The sequence below is a fragment of the Octodon degus genome, unplaced genomic scaffold, assembly GCF_000260255.1.
Source record: "Octodon degus isolate 3935 unplaced genomic scaffold, OctDeg1.0 scaffold00093, whole genome shotgun sequence".
Taxonomy (NCBI): domain Eukaryota; kingdom Metazoa; phylum Chordata; class Mammalia; order Rodentia; family Octodontidae; genus Octodon; species Octodon degus.
Window position 1 is genome coordinate 10,435,783 of NW_004524669.1, and position 6,411 is coordinate 10,442,193.

The window sequence follows — 6,411 nt, forward strand, 5'->3', positions numbered from 1 at the left end:
TCCCTCTCTCCTTCCCTCCCTCTTTTCTCAGGACACATAGTTTTTATTGGAAGGTGGCACAAGTGCAGAACAGCAACAGATCCAGAGGAATGGAGGATGGGAGGGCTGGTCCCGTCTCCCACGTGAGAGTCCTACGTGCAGGCAGGGGTATGCTACTGACTGCAGCAGCCTGGGCCCCAGCACTCCCCAGAGCCCTTTCTAAATCCTAACCAGCCTTCCTTTGCCTCTAATTCAATGCTGTGTTACTCAGTGTCTGTTATAATGAAACACGTGAGGCAGGAAACCTTATAAAAAAGAGAGGTTTTTTTCAGCTCACAGTTTTGGAGATTCCAAGGCTTGGCCCCAGGGGTGGCAGCATTGCAGCGAAGACCACAGAGAGGGCAGGCCCACAAGTGGAGGGGGAGCGAGACAGTGACTCTGGGTGGGGCCAGATGGCAGGGCCCATGTGGGGAGCGGTGGGGAGCAAGAGAGTGGGTGGGGCTTCTGGGCCAGCTTGCTGATTGGTCAGAGCCACCACGCTCCTTGCCAAGAGTGTGCCCATCCCTAAGGAGCTCCTGCCGGCTCCTGCTGCCTATTCCTCGCTACACTACTACCCTGTACCCAGACTACCACCGCGTGGATCTCTGGGGAGAAAAACCACGCTGAAACCATAGCAACCACCAACTGACCTGCCTGGCTTTTGGCAGAAGTTGCCACCATGTTTTCTTTTGAGGAACTGGTTTGGAAAAAATACCTGCTTTTTGATTGATTTTTTGTGGGGTTTTTTGGTACTGGAAATCAAGCTCAGGACTTTGCATCTGCCGGCAGGCACTCGTGCGGCTGTAGCCCCGCCCCATACCTGCTTTTCCATGACAGAAAGCAGCTATTCATATCTCAGTCCAGAGGGCCCTGCACGGCCCCACCTTGGCCCTCCTAGCAAATCACTGGCGGCCAGGGAGACAAGCCCTCTAGAACTGCAGAGCTGCACCTGCCCTGACCCAGCTCTGGGTTGTGAATACATTCTGCCTCAGATAGTCTGCCCGATATATTTTGTCTACAAATGCCATATAAATAAAAAAAATGTGGAAAAACATGGAGGGGGTCAAAGAGATGGCACCCTTTAGAATAGGAAGGCTGGCCAGCATGCCTGCGAGTGTGACCCATGCAGCTGTAAGTGTACGTATGGCCAAAGAGGAGGGATCCGAAAAGCAGCCAGCAAGACCAGAGCAGCCCCCATGTGTGCTGGGCCACCTCGTCAATCTAAATGTGTCAAAGAGCAGCCTGGTTTTTTACAAGTGGGCTTTGCCTCTATCTGCAGTACAACTGGTTGTCACATTGGCTGGTGCAGGAGTACATGTGTCTTTGTGAAAAATAGAATAATGGATACAGTACAATTTGGAAAAGATGCATATGCCTATCTGAAGAATCCTCCTCGAGATTTTCTTCCAAAATTGGGAGTGTTTACAGTTTCAGGATTGGCAGGCTTGCTTTCAGCAAGAAAAGGTTCTAGATTTAAGAAAATTGCTTATCCACTAGGACTGGCTACTTCAGGAGCAACTGTTTGTTACCTCATTCACTCAGTAATAATTGCTAAGGTAACTGGAAAAAAAGCAATATGCTACAAGCCCCCCCCATCACTCCCAGAGCCTAAAGGAAAATCTAAGCTAAGAATATCTGATGAAGAAGAAATACCTGCAGAAACAGCTCACATTCTGAAAGGCGCAGCGTCTTGGCCCACAGAAGTCAGTTCTGAAACAGTGATGACATCAGAACCTACCTCAGGTACTACCATGTATGCCTGACCCTAAACTCCTGGATCCTGGGCAGCCCCGTCCAGAAGATGAAGAAGATATGCTCTAGAAGCTAAAGGAGACATGCAAAGAAGGACAAACTGTGTGAAGTTGCGGATGATGGTGAAAAGTCCATGCGATGGGTAACTGACACACAGTGTAACTGGAAATCAAGGGTTTGACATCCTCCATTGTACAGTTTGATCAGTCATGTAAGTGATTGACTGACTGCAAGACAAACAAGTGATCAATTGGTGGAAGTATTAGGGTACTTTTAATGACTTTTAGTGACATATTTGAAAGCAAAAGATAAACACCAATGAGATTAAGATCTGAATATAGATGTTTACATATCTATATACTATATTTACATATATACATTTTTGTACTTCAAATTTTCAAAATTAATGACAGAATAGTGTTGGGGGCTGGAGAGATAGCTCAGTAGCATGAGCAGCTGCCTGGCAAGTGCAAGGTCCTGAGTTTAATCCTTGTTACAAAAAGTAAAATAAAATTTAAATAACCTTAGAATAGTTTGTGGAAAGATATGTTCATTTTTCTCCCATTTCTCAGAGCTGGAATAAACTATTCACATATTGAAATAAATAAATAAATGTGGACCTTTTTGAGTAACACACACTTTCACATATTGTATCACTCATTTGGTCTTTATAATAACCCTATGGGGAATGCAAAGGGGATGCATTATCATATACATCAGGAAATCAGGCTGGGGAAGGGTAGCAGAAATGGTCACGCCTACCTCAGCTGACTCCAAACTTCCTGTTTTCTGTGACATGACCTGAGTTCCCATATGCGAAAGATCCTGAATTAAATGCCTCGATTTTTAGCAATAGGACTTTAGAGTGTCGCTTGTATTTGTCTCCTCTTGGGTTTATTTTTGTTAGACACACAGGGGAACAAATTCCAGAGAGTTCAAGATGTACCCCAGGTCTGCCCTAAGGCTAAACCCAAAGTCCCCCATGCAGGATGGTACCCCCCCTTCCCACGGCCTGAAACCTCGACACCCTGGAGTCCTCTGTTGGTTTGCTATTTGCTATTTTGAGCAAGTATTTAACTCCTGTGCGGTCTCCTGATGCAAGACTTCCTCTTTCACCTTGTCTGTACCGTCTTCCTTCTCTAGCCAGCTGGCAGCTGTTCTCCGTGATCTGCAAGTGTTCAGGGCTTTCACTGAGTGCCATGTTTTCAGTACCATTGGTAGCCACGAGGCAGGCGTCCTCCACGGCAAGACACTTTTAATTCATTCACAGTGTCCGCTCTCTTGCTCTCAAAATTTCTTCCTAAGTTTGGTTTCTATCTTGTCCCAGTGCAGTACTGCTCAGCATCAAGCCATTTAAGATCCCTAGGCCAAGAAAGGACAGCAAGTTGGAAAGAAAATTATAGGAAATCACTTTTTAAATTTTGGAGGTCTGAAGGACCTGCCGCAACGGTCCACATAATGAAGGAGGCCAAGATTCCTTTCCAGCGGGATCCAGCAAAGGCCCTACGCAGTTCTGAAAGAGCGCCTCGCACGAAGGCACGTGGCTCACTAGCTGTCTGTCGGCCAGTAAGGCCAGTTTTTAAAGTTCTTTTCTTCCCCCATCATTTTTCCCTCCTAATGGAGGAACAGGATTGGAAGGCTGGTACCACTCACTTCTCGCAGGACAACACGCCCTGTCACCGTCATCAGAAGACACCAAGGTCTGGTGGCATGTCGGGCCCTTCAGATGCAGGGTTATGTGCAGTGCCACCAAGGATGGTTTAATTTCTTCCTGCATGTTCCAGGGTTAAACTAAGCTGTCTAATTACCAAAATTATGTCCCTTGCTTTACGGCTGGGCATATTTTTCCTTTTACAGGCTTCAGGGCCATTTGCCCATCATTTTAATTTGGTGAGAACAAAGCGAAACAGTTTAAAGGAGTGGGAGGGAAGACGCGCAGCTCTACCACACTAGCGGTCGTCACGTCGCTCCTGCAACCTACTGTGATCTGTGCTCATAAATATCGAGCTAGTATTTTAGCTCATTCTTGGACTTTTTAAGGTTTAAAGTAGCTGTTTCTTGTAATGTGCTGCTTGGAGACTATCTAATTTCAGAACCGTCAGTTATAGCCATTTCTATTTCTATTGGGCTCTGCAAACTGAATGACTTCCCTGCTACTATTCAGTCCTCAGAGGACCTCAGGTTACCTGGCAAGGTGTCCCCGTGTGTCCCACAGTTCAGTGGACTCATGCTGGGGGGGGTATTAGCCTTGCTGATTAATGGGTGTTAGGGTTACAATCAAAGAATTACAAGTAGACATCAAACGTCGGCCTTGAAGCTATAAATTATCCTTGAGAATGAGGCATTTAAGAAAAATATTATCTAAAACCATGAAAAGCAGTTTGATTTTGTGGGACCCACTGAGATGTAGAGGACTGTGTGTCTGTGGCCTGAGAGATGGGAAGGGGGCTGCCCCTCGTGCCGTGGGGGGTCCCCCCCTCACGCCTGTCCCCTGCGTGTGGCCCATCATCAAGGGAAGACTATCTCTTGGGACTGTTTTATATTAACACACAGGTACATTATCGAGGAAAGTGTAAATTTTACTTTTCAAGCGTATGTTAAAGCATCATATTCTAAGTCTTTTAAGGGGGAGGTCACTTTGGACTCTACACACAGAGCCCCCAAGTAATGGGTAAGGTTGAGTTTTGCAGACATGGGTGGAAAATTTGGTCAAGTGCTAGTTTTTAATTAGCGTGGTTCCCAACAGCCAGTAAGAGCTTGGGAAGACGGCGGATGCTGCGAGGAGGTGCCATTCCACACTCACTGGCTCAGTCACATTCAGCGAAGTTGGAAACTTGTGGATAAAAGTGACACTGTCAAAGAACACAGTGAGGAAGGTCCAGCTTCTACCTGTCTCCCAGCAGCCGATTCCAGAACTGGAACTCCCAGGACTGAGTCAGCGCTGCCCCTTGTGGCTGGATCCTTCCTCCTGACTCCTGGGAAGCCAGTCTCTTGGCCTGTTTTGGGTCTTCATAGACATACTTGTTTTAGAACAGCTGACTGCAGTTATCTGACTCAGTTAACTGACACGGTTAATCCTGTGGGTAGATACAGGATTTTGCCAAAGATTATTGGACCAATTATGTTGTTAATTATTTCTCAAGTTAATTTAAGAAGATGATACATTGGTTTTGAGTAAGCTGTGCATCATAGATAGGGAATTAAACTGTGCTTTCCTGGCGCATGAATTGCTATGATTTGTTGAATTATGAAGTTATGTATGTTGAAAGTATCTCTGAGCTCACTCACCTGGGCTCTGAAAATGTTAGATGAAAAGTTCCAGGAGTGAACAGTTCCTCAAGTCTGGTCAGCGCACGCGGTGGTCAGGCGGGTGAGGAGGCCTGTGCCGCCTGGGCGGGCACCACCTCTGCCTGGTACAGCTGCCCTGCCCCAGCTCTCCACTCGCAGCTCTTTGAGCCTGGTGTGTTCAGATGGTCTTTATTTTACTTACTAGTGGCCCCCGGTGCGGAAGGCAGGGCAGGATTCAGTGAGGCGGAAGCAAAGCCATCAAGTTCTTTCTTTAAGTGAAAAAGTAAAAGGTCCTAACTTAAGGAAAGAAAAAAAATAAAATAAATCAAAACCAAAACCAAAAATCTGCATGGCTGAGATTTCAGACAAGAGCAAATCTATTCATGAAATTGTAAAGAAATCATGCTGTCACCGCTCAGACTGCAAATGCTGCCGCTGCAGCACGCGGGAAGCACTTAGTGAGCGTGGACTCAGCACTGCATTTGTGGACCTGCGCACAGAGCAGGCGGCCCAGGGAGGATGCTTTCACGGCTCGGGCATCCCCCGAGGGTCTTAGGACCCACTGCACGGGACTCCTGCTGCCGTTCCTCTATCACCAGAAGTCCGCCCTCAGGGGAAACAATGACAAGTACTCTTCTTGTTATTTACCTAAGTACATTGATTTCTCATCAATGAAAGTAAATAGGATTGCGCCGGTGCGCGGTAAGGACGGTCCTCATTACTTTCCTCTCGCCAGCCGGCTGCTCAGGGCCCAGCCACCATGGCGCGGGGTTTCTTTGTCCAGGCGCAGGCACAAGGTGGGCCCTGGGCCCCACCATGCAGCCCCTGATTTGTCTAGAGATTGATCTTTACAGATGTGATGGCTTTAGCCCAGGAAATGGATGCAATAGGTGTCATGAAAGCCAGTTGGGAATCCTAATCCATGAATGCAGACTGGAAAATGGTGAGGGACTTCCTGCGCTGCTTGGGTTGGCCCACCAGCAGCTCTCTGGGGATTGCAAACTTTGGGGCCTGCCCCGCAGAACCGCCTCCACCTGCAGCCCGGGTAGAGAAGGCACGTGAAGCCACCTTCCGCGGTGAGCTGCAATCCCGGGGCCTGTCCGCAGTACACTGGCTGTCCCAAGGCACCTGGAAGCGGGACCTCTGCGTTCACCGAGAGGACCGGAGGGCGGCCTGACTCGGGCTTCCCTGGCCGGGCTCCAGACAGGCGCTCACCTGCTGCCTTGCGGGCCGCAGCTTTCAGCTTTCCAAGGTCGAGCGCTGTATTTTATGGCTGTAAATAATAACTTTAAGCAAAATGAAAGCAATTTCATGCTCAGAAGGAAAAGAAGTTGGTGTGAATTTTACCCTTAA

The 6,411-nt window shown here is 47.8% G+C and overlaps 1 pseudogene; it reads left to right on the forward strand.

The window, feature by feature from the left end:
• Positions 1–1,214: 1,214 nt before the first annotated feature.
• LOC101581559 lies at positions 1,215–1,839 on the forward strand (annotated as a pseudogene).
• The last annotated feature ends 4,572 nt before the right edge of the window (positions 1,840–6,411 follow it).